The sequence below is a fragment of the Pelodiscus sinensis genome, chromosome 24 (genome assembly GCF_052426305.1).
Source record: "Pelodiscus sinensis isolate ZL-2025 chromosome 24, ASM5242630v1, whole genome shotgun sequence".
NCBI lineage: Eukaryota > Metazoa > Chordata > Testudines > Trionychidae > Pelodiscus > Pelodiscus sinensis.
Window position 1 is genome coordinate 23,304,804 of NC_143075.1, and position 16,731 is coordinate 23,321,534.

General features: G+C 45.4%; 1 protein-coding gene across 2 annotated transcripts in view; it reads left to right on the plus strand.

Annotated features, from left to right (window-relative positions):
• The first annotated feature begins 111 nt into the window (after positions 1 to 111).
• Positions 112 to 16,731, plus strand: part of CDC42 (cell division cycle 42) — a 43,204-nt gene continuing 26,584 nt past the window's right edge. Inside the window, exon 1 of one of the 2 annotated variants that reach the window (XM_075906494.2) lies at positions 112 to 268. The gene's annotated coding sequence lies outside the window, so the exon portion shown is untranslated. The remainder of the gene's footprint in view (positions 269 to 16,731) is intronic. The other variant, XM_075906493.2, reaches the window with a different exon arrangement.

A 16,731-nucleotide genomic window follows, 5' to 3' on the forward strand; every position in this document is an offset into this window, starting at 1 on the left:
GGGCGGGCAAGGGGGCGGGGAAGCGTCGCGGGGCCGCGTGTAATGGAAGTTCCTGGACAGGCGGGGGGATGGGCGGAGCCGTAAGCCTCAGTGGGAGGGCGGGGCGGGCAATGGGGGTGGAGCTAACTTCAGGGAGGCGGGGCCAGGACATGCAGATACGCCACGAGCCCAGCCCACGGCTCGTGCGCGGTGACGTAGCGTACGTGCCCCTGCTCCCCAGCGCAGTAGACCCCGCGCAGAGCTGCCAACGCCCGGCGGAGACTCTGAGGTGAGGGACTGCGGCGGGGACCGGGACCCCGCCAAGCCCGGGGGGAGCCGCGACCCGCGCTCGTCGCGGCCCGCAGGAGCCCGGCATCTCCCGCGCGTGGCTGGGGGTCCTGCCCCCGGGGGCGGGCCGGGCCCTGGGGTGTTCGCGGAGCCGCCCTTGGGGCGCGCCCCTCGGGCGGCGGGGTCCGGGCCTGCCGGGAGCGGGGCCGGTGGGCGGGGGCCGCTGGCTGCGGGCGGGCTGCGGTCTCCGGGCCCCGGGTAGCGGCCGTTTCCGGGGGCAGCGGGCGGATGCGGGGCGCCCCCCCCCCCCGCGGCGCTGACTTCCTGCTTGTGCCGAGCCGCCGACATTTTGCAGCGCGAGAGGGCCGGGGAGCCGGGCCGGGCCGCTCGCTCCTCGCCCCCGGCCCTGCCCGCGGCCGCTGCCTGGCCCTGCGCGAGCGGCCCGGCTGCCAGAGATGCCCGAGGAGCCCGCCGGGTAGCAAACCGCTGGCCATGGTCTGTGCCCGGCCCCCGCACGGCAGCCTCAGGCCGAGCCCATGGGGGCAGGCTGCGGGGGGGCCTTGGCACAGTCCATCACCTAACTGCTGCGAGAAGGGGCACAGACCATCCCGCCTGTGTCAAAAGAAGATGCCAGGCACCCAGCAGCCTCCTAATAACGCTGGTGCAGAGCGGAGCTGGCCTCCTATTCCATTACACGCCTCGTCCTGATTCTGGTTCATTGAAATCTTATCTGTAACGTGACACTAACTTTTTTGTATGCTTCGTGGCAGTGGGGTGCTCAGAGGGGTGGGGTAGGGTCCTGTGGCAGTGGGGCATGACTATGCTGAACCCTGTTATGGGTCCAGCCTACTGGTCCACGATCCCGTGCCAGAGAACATGTGGCTACAAGTTTGTCTAAAAGAATTTATTTTACTTAAATAATGAACAAAAGGAGAATGAATGAATGAAAGGAAGTAATTTCCTACCTAGAAGCACTTGAGATGCAACATTGAGTTCTTGTGAAAAGAACCAGTAGTTTCATTGTAAGCTTGCTTCTTGATTAAAAATAGTCATTGACTCTAAATCACAGACAGACTGGAAAATCTTGGTTCTGATTTGTCCATGGAAGCAGTTTTCTTTGTCTTGTTCTCGCTTGTAGCTCAGTTGTGGGCTGTGTCAGGTAGTGTAAAAGCAGGTACACATAGGCTAGCATACTTTTCATTATCATGTACATTTTTGAGCACTTGTATTCTTTCATTTTTTATTTTTTTTGGCTACAACTATCAGTGAATGAGATTCAGTGCTGTTTGGTGGACCTTTTATAAATCTCCTTTACTCCTTTCAAACCTCAAATGCATTGTGGAAATGATACTTATGAACAATTGTAGTGCAAACTATTCCCCTGTTGGTATTGAAAGTGTTCTTTGGGCAACTTAGGTTGTGCCTGCCTTAGTTCCTTTTTGTATATGAAAAACTTCATGCTGTGTTGGGTATTTCTAGTACCCAACAGTGGAAATACTAGCATAGACAACACTCCAAGCCTTAGCCTTTCTTCAAAGTGCCATATAGTGAAAACTCTTGGAGCAGATCTCCACAAAAGAATGGCAAAAAAAACCTGTTGCTTTGCATACAGTAACACTACATCCAGTGAAGCTTCACCAGTGTTAACAATGCTGGGAATTTTTTTCTGTCAAAAGCATGATGTCAACAAAGCGTAAGTGAGGAAGCCGTGTTGGCTGACAGTAGTACATTTAAATAGTTTAGTTTGGGCCATTTGTGATCCGGTCCTTTTGTGTCTCAGGTTTACCTGTGGATATGGCTTGCTTCTAGGAAAATGAAGTACATTTAAACTGCATGGCATTATAGATTGCAGTGCACAGGAAATCTTTTGTTTTTGAAAGTGGGTTTGAAAAAATGGGTCAAGAAATATGGTATTGCTTAGAATAATGCAGTGAGTGAAAATAAGGTAGTGCTGAACATTTTATAATCAGTAAAAGGTAGCTTTTTCATAATAGAAATTATTTTTACTGTTCTAAAATTTATATTTCTAGCTTCTGGTCACTGAAATACATGAATATGGCAAACTTCAAGGTGTGACTTATGCTAAACCTTTTTCCTTTGAGCGTGCCGATGAAAAAGCAGTATAGAAAAGTCTGAATAAAAGAGCACATTGACATAAACAAGATGTTTACATGTACAAGCACGGAATTGACTCAACATGTTGAAACCAATAGATCAATATTTTGATTAACTTTTTCTGTAAAGAGTAGAGACTTTTAAAACAGCTGCATAGAGTAATTGAACAGAGTGGTGACAAACATGGCTTCTAATGCAAGATGGAACATGTCCAAGATTTGTTAATTTGCTTATATGGTGAAACTTTGACAGAGCTGTATGTGCATATATGTAATGTCTTATGCGTGTGTGTATTCCTGACGTGTAACTGATGCATTTAGTCTGATTACCTTATAGCTGGGTGTAGGGTTGGCATGTTAAGAATAAATTTGTTTGCCCTAAAGTGACAGTTTATTGCAGGAAGTCAAACTAGGTTTTTTCATTGCTAATACTGTACAGATTCCCTAGAATCTTTCTGGTACACAAAATCTGTTACAGGACTGTGATCATGAAGTAACTCTGCCTTACTGAGGTTTGAAATGATTAGTAATAAATAATGTAGCTGGCAATATAATTTTAAAATGGGCTCTTTTGCAAGATTAGAAGCACACTGAGAACTAGAAATAAGGAAGATAACATGATTAGGAGACCTATTCGTTATTTTGTATGATTATTTCAGAGGAGGTAATTGGGGAATTTTTTATTTGCCCGTTATCTTAGTACAACAATGAATTGAAAAGGGACTAATAAAGAACTAATTACTTGAGCATGTGATTCTATAAGTATCCACTATGGAGTATTTTGCTCCTTGTAAAATATCTATTATGGGTCACTGTCAGAGAAAGATACAAGACTTAAATGTGTTTCTGAATAGCAATCACTTTCTTCCCTCTAGATCTTTGACCTGTACCAAAGCTAAAACACCTTAGATCTTGTTGGCTATCCTAAATTTATAATTTTAAATATTCTAAATTTAACTTTCCAGGATTTGAATGTATGCATCCCTGCAAATCAGGAAGATTTGTCCTTATCAAAGCTTCAAAACATGCTAATAATATTGTCAGAGGCTCTTGACCTTTCCAGACCACTGTCTTGTCTTGTATACCCCCAAGTTTCATCTCATTTAAAAACTACTTGCTTATGAAATCAGATATTTAAAAAACCCAAGTGTCCCAGTACACTATTACAGACAAATTACTTTCTCATTTTATACCATGTAATTATAAAATAAGCCAATTGGAATATTAATGTAGTGCTTACATTTTTGTGTATAATCTATAAACATTCATTGTATGAAATTTAGTTTTTACTGTTCTTTGCTAGTGCTTTTTTTAATGTAGCCTGTCAAAGGAGGCAAATATCTAGATGAGTTATTGTGCTCCTTAGACCTCGCAGTTGAGAACCACTTCTATTAGTGATGCATTATCACAATAACAGTAGTCTACATGCATTTTGTTCAACTGGCTTGTAATATCTTTTCGATTACTTTCATTTAATTGCCCTTGGATCACACATACTTTTGGTTCCCTTTTTTCATCCGTTTTGATTGCCTACATCCCAAGATCTTATTTTGTTTGTTTTTGGCTCAGATGGCGTGATCTTCAATTTGTTTTTGAATAGTAATTTGTAAATAACAATTTAATATGAACTCCTGAAAAGATCTGAAGTAAATTCACTTGGACTTGAAGACTAAATATTTAAAGACAAAGTTAGGGAGTTGTCAGATTTAAGTACATAAACACAGAGTTGTTTGTAACTAGACCTTTAAGTAAACTGTCAAGAGGCAAGGACTTTTTTTAACACCGCATGGAGGTCTAAGGTAGCCCTGTGATAGAAATGTAGCCGTGTTAGTCTGGTGTAGCTGAAGCAAAATACAGGACTATGTAGCACTTTAAAGACTAACAAGATGGCTTATTAGGTGATGAGCTTTCGTGGGCCAGACCCACTTCCTCAGATCAAATAGTGGAAGAAAATAGTCACAACCATATATACCAAAGGATACAATTAAAAAAAAAAGAACACACATGAAAAGGACAAATCAAATTTCAGAACAGAAGGGGGATGCCGGGGGGGTGGGAGGGAGGTAAATGTCTGTGAGCTGATGATATTAGAGGTGAAGCTATCTTTGTAATGGGTAAGATAACTAGAGTCTTTGTTGAGACCCCCCCGCTCAAAGTGTCAAGTTTTAGCATGAATAACCGTTCAGAGGATTCCCTTTCAAGTGCAGTTTTAAAAAGGCTCTTGAAGCAGGATGCAGGTAATTAAGTCGTTGAGACAATGTCCTTTCTGGTTGAAATGGCAAGAAACTGTTTTTTTCTTTGTGATCCTGTCTGATATCTGTTTTGTGGGCATTGATCCTTTGGCGAAGTGTCTGAGAGGCTTGTCCAATGTACGTAGCAGACAGACACTTTCGGCACGATAGCATAAATTATATTTCTGGATGCGCAGGAATATGTGTTCTTGATCTTATAACTTGGTTAGGTCCAATAATGGTATCAGTAGAGTGAATATGTGGACAAAGCTGGCAACGGGGTTTGTTGCAAGGGAAGGTACCAGAGTTGGTATTAGTGTGGTATGCCCTGTCTTTCTGGATCACATGGGTGTCAATGACTAGTTTAAATGTACATTATCTTTTCTGAGATAATGAATTACCAAACTCAAGAGTCTCAACCATGTACCTTTATGCAGCATATTTCAAAGAAACCTTAGTTAGGAACCCACATTCCGTTGAAGGAGAGTTGGCATCTAATTTCTTTAAGCTCCTTTGACAATCCCAGACATAGTGAATGGGTCCTATGCTGTGGTAGCGAAAGGAATCAGAGGTAAGGAATTGCTACCAATTCTGCTGAACTGTGATGTGTATTGTAAGGTTTAAATCTGGTGCAAAAATGTTGTTTTGACTTAGCCCAGCCCATAGCCTATGTTAGCGTCTAACGTGGTGGAGGCCAACCTGCAGCCTACTTCATGTGGCCCTTCTTGTTCTACATGTGGGTTGCCAGATTCTGCTGGTTTCTGTCTGCATAGGTTTTTTTTTTTCTCACTGGTATTACTAAAGTGACACTCATGAAGTGAGGTGCATGCTGATTACACACAACGCTGACTGAATGATGGGTGTTCTTTTTGCATCCAGTCAGAGCGCTGCTCCAGTTCATTTGCCAAGCCCTGCAAATTCTAGGCATGCAAATGCAGTTAGCTAAACTGCCTATCCCAGGAGACAGTCTTGCAGCCCACTGAGATAAAGGAAGGCCACTCCTGCGTCCCACTCACTAGCTTAGGTTGCCCCTCACTGTTCTAGCACATCTCTAAAACCCACATTACTGATGGGAGGAATGTAAGTTCCCGTTTAATTGGTTAACCGGTTAAATGTTAAAAGGGGGGGTAGGGGTGAGTGGTTCCTGCCTACAACGCACCTGGGCCCCTCTGTTAACGGGCTGGTCCGGGTGGCTGGAGAGCCACTTTTCTGTGCTTTGAAAATTTAAACTAGGGATGTAAGCGACTAGTCACTTCACTCGCCTCCCCAGTCCTGCCACCTCTATCAGAGGCAGTAAGGGGGGGAGCTGGTTTATAAGCTGGTTCGACCAGCATCATTTCCATGGGGGGAGGGGGACAGAGGCATGCCTGCTGCTGCGCCTCTCCCCTTCTAATGTACAAGAGCCACAGGTGGCTCTTGTACATTTCAAAAGGAGAGGTACAGTAGCAGGGACCCCCTTGTTGTCTAATCAAGTAGTTGATGGAAATTCCATTAGCTACTTGATTAATTGAAATTTAACATCCCCAATTTACAGCAATGTAAAGAAATCTAGAAATTCCAGTGTACTTTTGCTTAATATTGGCAAAGGTGTAGAAGGCCTGGTTCCTGCTCCAAATAGCTTGCCAAAGATATAAGATGAGACTTTCCATATTAATGTAACAAAGTGGGAGAGGACTAGACAAGGGACTAGAAGAGGATGACTGTAGCTGTGCACACAACCTTACATACAGTTCTGAACTGAAACAAATCTTCTGTCTTTCTATATAATCTAGCAGTAACAATGGCCAAGGTTGTCTGTTACGTCCATTTTAGCCATCTTTCAAATGGATATTTTACTGTGCCTGGTTTCTTTCCAATAGTGAAATTGTGCTTGGAAAAGACAAGCAACATTTTTTGTGAAATTAATATCTTTCCCTGTCCAAACTACTTAAATCTGCAATTTTAAAAAACAGCTTTAGGCTTATAGAAGCAGGTGAAGGAAGTTGAAACTTTTCATGGGATTAGTCCTTAAGAAGCTAGCTGCTTGGTAAAAATCGGTCTTGATTTGGTTGCTTTTTCAAGCTTTTGTTTTTGTACAGTAGAGTTGATCTGAGTTAAGCAAGCTTGAATTGCAAGTGCAGTGTGGCCATGCTGTGGAAATGCCAGATCATCATGGAAGTATAAGCTTAACTCCTTTCTCTTCTGACCTGTTGTAGAGATTTCCAAGCAATTGTCAGAAACATGAGCTCATAAAAATTTCTGTTTCTCTCCTTGATAAAAGGCCTTTTTTAGCTTATGCAGCAATTCTCAAACTTCATTTGCACCATGACCCTCTTATGACAACAAATGTAGAGCAGAGCCTGAGCTGTCATATCAAGCATATGTTGGGGGTGGGGAAGGGAAGGCAGAGCCCGAGCCCTAGCCCTGCCAGCCTGGGCTAGAGCCCTTCAGCTTCGGCTTCAGCCAGGAGTGATGGGATTCAGGCCTGGGCTTTGGCTCTGGGCCCACCAGCTCTCGCTGACCCTGGAAATCACATTTAAAATGGAGTCATGACCAATTTTGGCATCCCAGTCCACGGTTTGAAAACCACTGGGTAATGAGCACAAAACAGGGAGGCAAGATTTCTTCCTCTTTCTGGCATCAATTGCTGTTCCTTCATTAGGGTAGCCTCTGCATACCTACTCCTGGGATAAATCCTGGGTAAACTTCTGAATCTCATCAGGCCCTTGTGCACCATGGCACTTGAATGGTTGACACCTGGTGTTGCACAAGGGAGGCATGACTCAACTACTTCACTTCCTTCCTGTGGTTAGGCTGCATGGAGAGGAATCTTTCTCTTAGACTGGCTTTGCCCAGCCTTCTAGCCCTCTTCAAATTGAGTTGCTAGTTTTTGACCATGTTAAATTATGTTTAATAGTCTGGTGCTTTCAAGATACTTTTTAAATTCTTGAGTGAAATCTGACGCCACTGTTCCCACAGAAGGAGGCACATATGTCATTTTACTTATGGGCCTTCAGTTATCTCGCAGATATCTAACATCCTACTGTTGCTATCGTGTAATTGAATAATTGTGTAACTGCATGAAATCTTAGCGGTTACATGACTATTCAATAGTCCACAGGGTCGGGGCTGGCAGCCAGTGAGTTCCTGGCCCCACTCCCGGGGAGCCCTCTGCTACCCTGCACTGCTGCCTCTGTATTAGAGGGTGCTCCACGACAGCCTCTCCTGCCCCCTCTCCTATTGCTGCCTCTGATAGACTGCAGTGTGTGGGGAGCATAATCAGCTTTTAAGGTCATCCCGCCCAGCCCCAGCACTGGCTCCTGCCTTCCTCTATAGGAGGCAGTAAGGTGGAGGGGTGGGGGGGGAGGTCCATGGTGCTGGCGCTCACAGGGAGTCTTCTTGAAAGCCAGTTCTCCACATGTACTGGCTCCAGCCTATCCTCCTCACCCTCTGCACTACTGCTTCTCTGTCAGAGGCGGCAATGTGGGGGAGGGCAGGTGGATCCAGTGCTCCTGGGGAGCTGTCTTTTAAGCAAGCTTCTCGTGGGCACTGGCTCCTACTCCCCACGTATGTATCGGGCAGCAAGGGGGAAGTGCTTGTACTCAACAAGATTAAGCAGTACATCTAGGCTTATTGGTTAATCACGTAGTTGTCTACATGATGACATCCCTAACCAATGCTGCCTTATGATGGAATAGAACAGTGCTTTTTTTAAAGAGAAAAGGTCCTGGTACTCCAGGCTCAAAGTTGTTGAGCGCCTCCCCCTCTGCCCCCCCCCCCCCCCCAAAAAAAGCCACGCCAGGGGCCGAAATGCTGTTGTGGCCCCTTTAAGAGCCACATGTCCTGGGCACATTTCCTTTGGGAGCCAAGCCCCCCCTAGGAAATAGGTACTGGTATGCCAGAGGGTAATCCCATTCAATTCAAGTAAGATGGGAAAATAGGTGCCGGTGCGCCGTCCCAGGGCATACAGTCACAAAAAAAGCACGGGGATAGAATGTCTAGAACAGTGGTTCCCAAACTTTTTGGCATCACACCCCATTTTTGAGAAACCCTCACGCCCTCCAGCAAGACTTGTTGAGCCCCCCAAAAATTGAACCGACTAGGGCTGAAAAACAAAAATAGCAGCAAAACTGGGGGTGGGGTGGCCAGATTGACTGGGGGCTGGGTCGCCTCGTGCTCCCCTTGGAATTTCTTCAGGCCCCTCCAGTTTGGGAGGAAGGGTGATCAGCTGAAACCAATTACATAGGCATAGTCTTAGCAATGCTGCAAAAAACGTGTGCACAGCCAGTGAGAGGAAGCCAGTATATAACAGTAGGGCACTGGCAGAATTAAACAGTGTTAGCTGCCACAGTTATTAATGATGTTAACCATGGTTTAAGCAGACACAAATAATGTCAAGAGCCAGACCAGCAACTAACCAGACTAAGGATGTTAAGAAACAGGTAATTATCAACTAATCATGTACTCGATACTAATTGTATCGAGTACGTGATTAGTCAAAGGGTCCTGCTGTGGCTCAGCAGTTTAAATGTAATAGGAGCTGGGCTGCCTGCTTACCTGGCTCCTCCTACATTTAAACTGCAGAGCCGCGGCAGGGTAGGTTTGGGACCCAGAGAAAGCTGGGACTTGACAGTCACAGCTCATGCTGGGGGTCTGACCGCAGTGCCTCTGCTGCCTCTCTTTCTCTCCCTCCCCCTCCCCCCCATACCGCAGAGATGGTGCTAGAGGGAACAGGCTTTTAAGCCGTCTCTCTTCTCTCTGCCCCCCACCCCCCCAAGCTCCTGCTTCCCCTTGCCGCCACTGCCTCTAATAGAGGCAGCAGGGAGGGGGGAGCAAGTAGTCAGCTAATCAACTACTTAGTCTACATTCCTAAACCAGACTAGCTCAAAAAGTTGTGAATAGGTATTAGAATTAGTAAACAAATAATTACATCTACAAATTGTAAAAGTACAAAACTAATAAAAGGTTGTTTTTACTGTTGTTGGAATTAACACCAGATACCACTTTAAGTTAAGAGGCGAAGCATTTTAATTTTTATTGTATGCATGGTGTGTGACAGCACTTCATTTATGGTTAGTTTCTTCTGCCTTTCACATAGCAGTAAGGCAGAGAGAAAGCTCTTTAACACACACAAAGAGAATTGAAGGAATGTGTACAATATGAAATTACTTGTCTATCTTTGGGGAAAGGAGTTGAGTTAATGGAGGTGGGAGAAGGGGGTGTTTAAGGCACTGAACAAGCATTTATGCCATTTTACTATAGCTACTATTGTTAATGATAAACCTCTGTTTCAATTTTTTGTGGCTGCTTGTAAACTGCTGAAATTTTCCTTGCTTGGTTTCAGTTTAAAAGGCACTTCTTAAAGGGAGTTTTGTTCAAATTAGCTCTAAACCAATTTTAATCGTCTGGGGGAAAATACTGTTTGTTTTTTGGGTAGCTTTTTTTCATGCAAAATAGGGATGTAATAATGTAGTCAATTAACCAATAAGCTTCTGCAGTAAAATTTTTTAGCAGGCTGGCCAGCAGTGGGGCTCAGTCCTGGCTTGCCCTGTGTCTACCCCCACTGCAGCTCTTCATTTAAAGTGTATTAGGAGCTGGGTGGGCACGCAGCCCAGCTCACTCCTAGCTTGTGCCAGGTCCAGGAGCTCAGACCCCTCCTGGACAGGGGCTGCTGCTGCCTCTGATAGAGGCACCAACATGGAGTTACAGGCAGCTGGTCTGCAAGGGGAGCTGGTTTTTAACCTGGCTCCCCTTGCGGACCAGCTCCTGCCTGGCACCCCGCGTTGCTGCCTCTGATACAGAGGCAGTGGCACAGGATGGCCGGGGGCTCCTTGGGAATGGGGCTGGAGTGCACTGGCTGCTGGCCCCAATCCTGGGGGCTATAGAATAGTCTAGTAACAATTAAGAATTCACGAGGTTACTCAAATCAGTTAACTGAATAGCCAACATCCCTAAGGAAAAATGTCAATATCAGAAGTCTGCTGGTAAGAGAATTGTTGGCTACTTTGTGAACTTGCAAAACAAGTACCAAAAGTAACAGTGGTATAGCTTCCCAGCAAAATGTGTTTCTGTGCTTAACTTAGCTTGGCTTTAAAGAACAGTGATGCCATGGCACCTTGGCTTTTAGCTCTCCTTAGCTGCTAAAGGTAAAGCCTGGAGGGGAGTGAAGGGAGGGGAGTTGAACTTGAACTGCCAACAATGTTCCCTCTAATTTTTCCTTAAGCATGTGCAGAATTAAATTTATGTGCAGCATCACAAAGGTGATGTATGGTGGTGCTGGGGCTGAGGAATTGGGGCCCCTCTCCCTGCTGAAGCCCTGAGCACATGGCACTTAGTAGACTGCTGTGAGATTAGAGGAACTTAAACTGCTGGTTAAGACTGCTGGTTAAGGGCAGTTGCCTTCACTGTTGTTTCATCTTAAGGTAGGAATGCTTTTGGGATCAATGTGATTGCATTGTGTCTGAGTCCATGCATTATGAAGCAAATTTAGCCTTGGTTGCTAGAAAAATAATACGAATGCTGGAAGTTGGCTGAGAAGTCATTTAAAATACAACTTTGCATCTAAAACCAATTTAAAAGACCATTTCCCTTTGTTCTAATGTGGACAGGGCTCTTAAACTTATTGAAATACCAGCAGACTTACTCGGTGTGGCCTGGATCCTTTAGGGCAGTGTTTGTTTTGTTTTTTTTAAAGGTAACCCTAGCGGTTCTGTGGCCAAATAAAATTGGGAAACACTGCTTTATGGGGAGTGCAGGAGTAAGGGCCCCCCTGGCTGCCAGGGGGGTTTTCTTCCCGTGCCAGGCTCCCCCTCCTTCCTGGCCACCAGGAGAGTTTTCTCTTCCTCCCTTCCCGGTGCTGCAGCCAAGGGTTGAGAGAGGGAGGAAAGGGTTGGGCAATGGGGTTATTTACTAGGTGTGCTGACAGGCAAGATGGTGGAGCCCCAGCCCTGCTGGCCATTCCCTTGTTAGTACAGCTTGCCACACTCATGTTGTGGGCCTTCAAACAGCAGTCCCTCCCTTTGCATGATAGGGAAAACAGTCCTTTTCCCTACAATCATAGGGCTGGAAGAGACCTTAGGAGGTCAAGTCCAGCCCCCTGCCCAAGTCAGGACCAATCCCAACTAAATCAATCTAGCCAAGGCTTTGTCAAGCCGAGACTTAAAAACCTTTAGGGATTCCACTACTTCCCTAGGTAACCCATTCCAGTGCTTCATCACCCTCCTAGTGAAATAGTTTCTCCTAATATCCAACCTGGACCGTCCCACTGTAACTTGAGACCATTGCTCCTTGTTCTGCCATCCCTCACTACTGTGAACAGCCTTTCTCCATCCTCTTTGGAACCTCCCTTCAGGAAATTTAAGGCTGCTATCAAATCCCCCCTCACTCTTCTCTTCTGCAGACTAAACAAACCCAAATCCCTCTCTCTCTCCTCATAGATCATGCGCTCCAGCTCCCTAATTTTGATCGCCCTCCTCTGGACCCTCTCCAATGCGTCCACATCCTTTGTGTAGTGGGGGCCCAGAACTGGACACAATACTCCAGATGTGGCCTCACCAGAGCCGAATAGAGAGGAATAATCACGTCTCTGGATCTGTTGGCAGTGCTTCTCCTAATGCACCCTAATATGCCATTAGCCACCTTGGCTACAAGGGCACACTGTTGTCTCATATCCAGCTTCTCATCCACTGGAATCCCCAGGTCTTTTTCTGTAGAACTGCTACTTAGCCATTTGGTCCCCAGCCTGTAACAACGTTTGGGATTCTTCCATCTCCAGTGCAGGACTCTACACTTGTTTTTGTTGAACCTCATCAGATTTATTTTGGCCCAATACTCTAATCTGTCCAGGTCACTCTGGACCCTATCCCTGTCCTCCAGGGTATCTACCTCTTCTCTCCCCCCCCCCCCCCCCCCCAGCTTAGTACAAGACTAAGACTTATTACAAGTCCAGAGATGCAACAGTGTAGTTGATTAACCTATAGGCTACGTCTACACTGGCCCCTTTTCCGGAAGGGGCATGTTAATTTCAGAGATCGCAATAGGGAAATCCGCGGGGGATTTAAATATCCCCCGCGGCATTTAAATAAAAATGTCGGCCGCTTTTTTCCGGCTTTTAGAAAAGCCGGAAAAGAGCGTCTACACTGGCCCCGATCCTCCGGAAAAAGCGCCCTTTTCCGGAGGATCTTATTCCTACTTTGAAGTAGGAATAAGATCCTCCGGAAAAGGGCGCTTTTTCCGGAGGATCGGGGCCAGTGTAGACGCTCTTTTCCGGCTTTTCAAAAGCCGGAAAAAAGCGGCGGACATTTTTATTTAAATGCCGCGGGGGATATTTAAATCCCCCGCGGATTTCCCTATTGCGATTTCAAAAATTACCATGCCCCTTGCGGAAAAGGGGCCAATGTAGACGTAGCCATAAACTTTTGCTTAGTTTCTATAGCATTAACCAATTTGTGCATTTCTCTTCCCTCCCCCCCCCCCCCCACCAGTAAATTTTTTAGCAGACTGGCCAGAAGCCCAGCTGCTAATAGAGGCAGCAGCACAGAGTGCCAGGGGGCTCCTCGGGAGTGGGTCTGTAGCACACTGGCTCTTGGCCCTACCCCTGGGAACTATAGACTAGTCGAGTGACGAATAAGAATTCATGAGGTTTATAGACTATTCAATTAACTGGTATTTAACATCCCTAGTTCGCATTTACCTGTAGCGAATTCATTCCATGCAATGAAATGGCTGCTGTTACGTGGTCACATAAAAGAGGAAGCTGTGATGTAGCTGTCGCTCAACAGGAAATAAATACAGGATGTGTTCACAAATTTGACGTCTCAGTTTCCTCAGACAGCTGTATGTACGTTTACCTAAAGAGGTATTAATGCAAGTGTAGGTTATCAAACTACTTTTCCATTTTCAGACTTGATTCTGTCTTCCTTAGCCATTTTAATTGCTCATACTGCATATGTCCAGGTAAAAACTTTATAGCTTATAGAATCAGATTTTAGGGCTAAAAGGGATTACAGTGTTTGCCTGTGTGACTTGCTTTATTTTTTGCTAATAGCACATCTTAACTAGTCTGCAGTTTGTGGCTGACTGACTGCCTAATGAACCTTTTACTTTTAAATTACTGATATCTAAGAAATCAAGGCATCTAGTTCTGTAACTTTCAGCTGCACATCGGCCTGTTTTGTGTGCTAATGGAAACTAGGTGACGCTTGAATATTCCTGTTCACTGAAGCTCCTTCCATAGGCATCTAGTAGTTTTGTCAACCTAAGGGGATGGACATTATTAATGTTCTTAATATACTTTCTAATTCATGGAGCAGACAAATGATCTTTAAGTAAAACGGAAAAAACTAGAGATGGACTGTGTAGAAAGCATGGAGAAGAGGCAAACATAGGAGGGGAGATTAACTAAATGAAGATGAAATGATCACCATCCAGTACCCCATCCTACTAGATATGTGTACACACATGCTATTGCTACCTTGAGATATTATGAACAAGTATTTCCCTGATTTTTTTGTCTGCAGATAATGCAGTTTTTGTTCAGGGTGAAGAATAAAGCACCTCATTGTATTTAATACAAGCTATTGAAATGAGTTATTTCCAAGTTACTTACATGACAAATATTCAGTTACAGGTTTAAATTCCACAAAGGAATTTCCTTTATCTTTGTTCCCTGTTGTATTTCATTACTGCACTTGTTATCTTTCAGGGCAAGTGATGTTGGAACTCTTCACTATCGCTTGTGCCTCACTCGCCTGTCTAAGGAGATTAGTTCACTACCCATTTCATGTCACTGAGGCTACAGAGTTTATAATTAAGTAATGTGGAGCTTCTTCGAGTGTCTAACATGTCTAGTTGTAGAAACAAAAACCATGAGTGGCCTTCAATGGAATTTGGGAGTAGGATTCCAAGGAGAGAACTACCTTGCAAGGACAGAATGGGAGGTAAAGGAAATGAAGGCCTGGAAGCTGCCCTTTGCCACAGTTTCGTTCTGGTGCTTGTGGGCTGTCACCAATAAGTGGAGCACTGTGAATGGAGAAGAGCTGTCTTGTTCTTAATCTTAGTATTGTAGTGGCTGTCAAGGATGGCCAGGAAGAGTCATTGCAGAGGAAGCCTTGCTGGGTGGGTGGATAACTGAAGCTGGAACAAGCATACAAAAAGCAGAAGCCATGCAGCAACATGCATTTTCTTATATTTTTAAACTTACCCTCTTAAAAACAGGAAGTAAGTTCCACGTCTCACCCAGTCCCTAGCCAGTCTCTACCAATGTGGTCCAGCCACTCAGTTTGAGAGCCTACTCGAGAGCAAATCCAACAGGAGAATACCGCTCAACCTGTCTTCCTGATTAGATCCCATTGGAGAGTTAGTGAGTTATTCATAATTTAGATCTGTTTTAAATTGGTTTATACTTAGTATTTGAACTCGTCGTTGGACACCTGGTGTCACTTTTGAATACACAGAATAACCTAGATGGAGTCTTATACTCAAGACTGTTCCAAAATTAGGATCCATTTTGGTCAATTTCACTGTCAGGAAAATTGTAAATTTTATGATTTCAGCTATTTAAATCTGAGTTGTCAAGGTGATTATAGGGGTCCTGAGCCAGAAAGGAGTTGTAAGGGTTTGCACTGCTGCTATCCTTCTGCACTGCTGCTAGCTAGGAGCCCAGCTTTGAAGGCAGAGCCACTAGCAAGGCAGAAGTAAGGATGCCATGGTATGGCATTTCCACTCTTCTGCACTGCTGTCTGCAGAGTTGAGCTCTGTCAGCAGCCACTACTTTCCAGTGGCCCAGCTCTGAAGGCAGCACAGAAGTAGGATGGCAGTCCCTCACTCCCCTAAAATAACCTTGTGACATCCACCTTTTGGGTCAGGACCTCCCCTTGCTGGTATACCTCATGAAATCTGTATAATATAGTGTAAAGCACACAACCAGATTTCATGTTTCATGATGCATTTTTCATGGCCACAAGTTTGTCTGCACCCTATTTATACTCTTTCCCTTTTTCATATAGAAATTGAATAAAATGAGCCAGTAAATATCACTAAAGCTTAGTTTGTTCACTTCATTTTAGGGATGTAATAATATAGTCGAGTAACCGATAAGCAAAAGCTTATAGGTTAATGCTATAGACTACACGCATTTCCCCCCCCCCCCCCCCCGCCAGTACATTTTTTAGCAGGCTGGCCAGCAGCCTGGCTTGTGATGGATCTGCACCCTACCCCTGCTGCGGCTCTGCATTTAAAGTGTATTAGAAGCTGGACGGGTAGGCAGCCTGGCTCCATTTTGGTTCGTACTGGGTCTGGGAGCTCAGATTCCCCCTCCCCAAGACAGAGGTAGCAGCACAGGGAAACAGGCAGCTGGTCTGTGAAGGGAGCTTGTTTTTAAACTGGCTCCCCTTGCAGACCAGGTCCCACCTGGCACTCCATGCTTCTGCCTCTAATAAAGTGGCTGCCACTCCCGCGGAATATAGACTAGTCGACTAACCGATAACATTTCATGAGGTTACTCAGCTATTCAGTTAACCAATATTTAACATCCCTACTTCATTTCCTACACAGCTTTCTCTTGTCCCTTATCTTCTCTGATCTTCAGCTTCTTCCTTTGCCTTATTTCTTCAACAGCTAACCATTGGGTATGGTATTGCCAGCAGTTACAATGGTGTTGCTTTTGCATCTGAGTCCATGTATGTCCATAATGCAATTCTGCATCCTAGATTAAATGAATCACCGTAAATCAGTGGTTCTCAAACTGTGGGTCAGGACCTCAGTGTGCTGTGATCCTATTTTAATGGGTTCACTGGGTTGCTCTTGGACTTGCTGGGTCTTAAGGCTAAAGCTGGAACCTGAGGACTTCAACCATGGGTTTCAGAGCTCAGGCTTCAGCTTTGGCCCTGGGTAGCAGGCAAAGTTCCTGCTAAGCTGCCTGTCCAGGCAGCTTTTCATTAAGCCCTATGCAGGGGCTCAGGGCCACAGTGGGGAGAGATGCCTCTCCCAAGCACCAAAGATGCTACTGCAGGCAGAGAGGGATTCCTGCCTGCCAGCCCCAGCAGGAAGCAGCTGGGGCAGCTCTGTGATGGGGCCAGCAAGGAAGCGGCCAGTGCAGCAAGTCTGGCTCCTGGGGAGGAGGAGCAGGACCATGGGGCTCT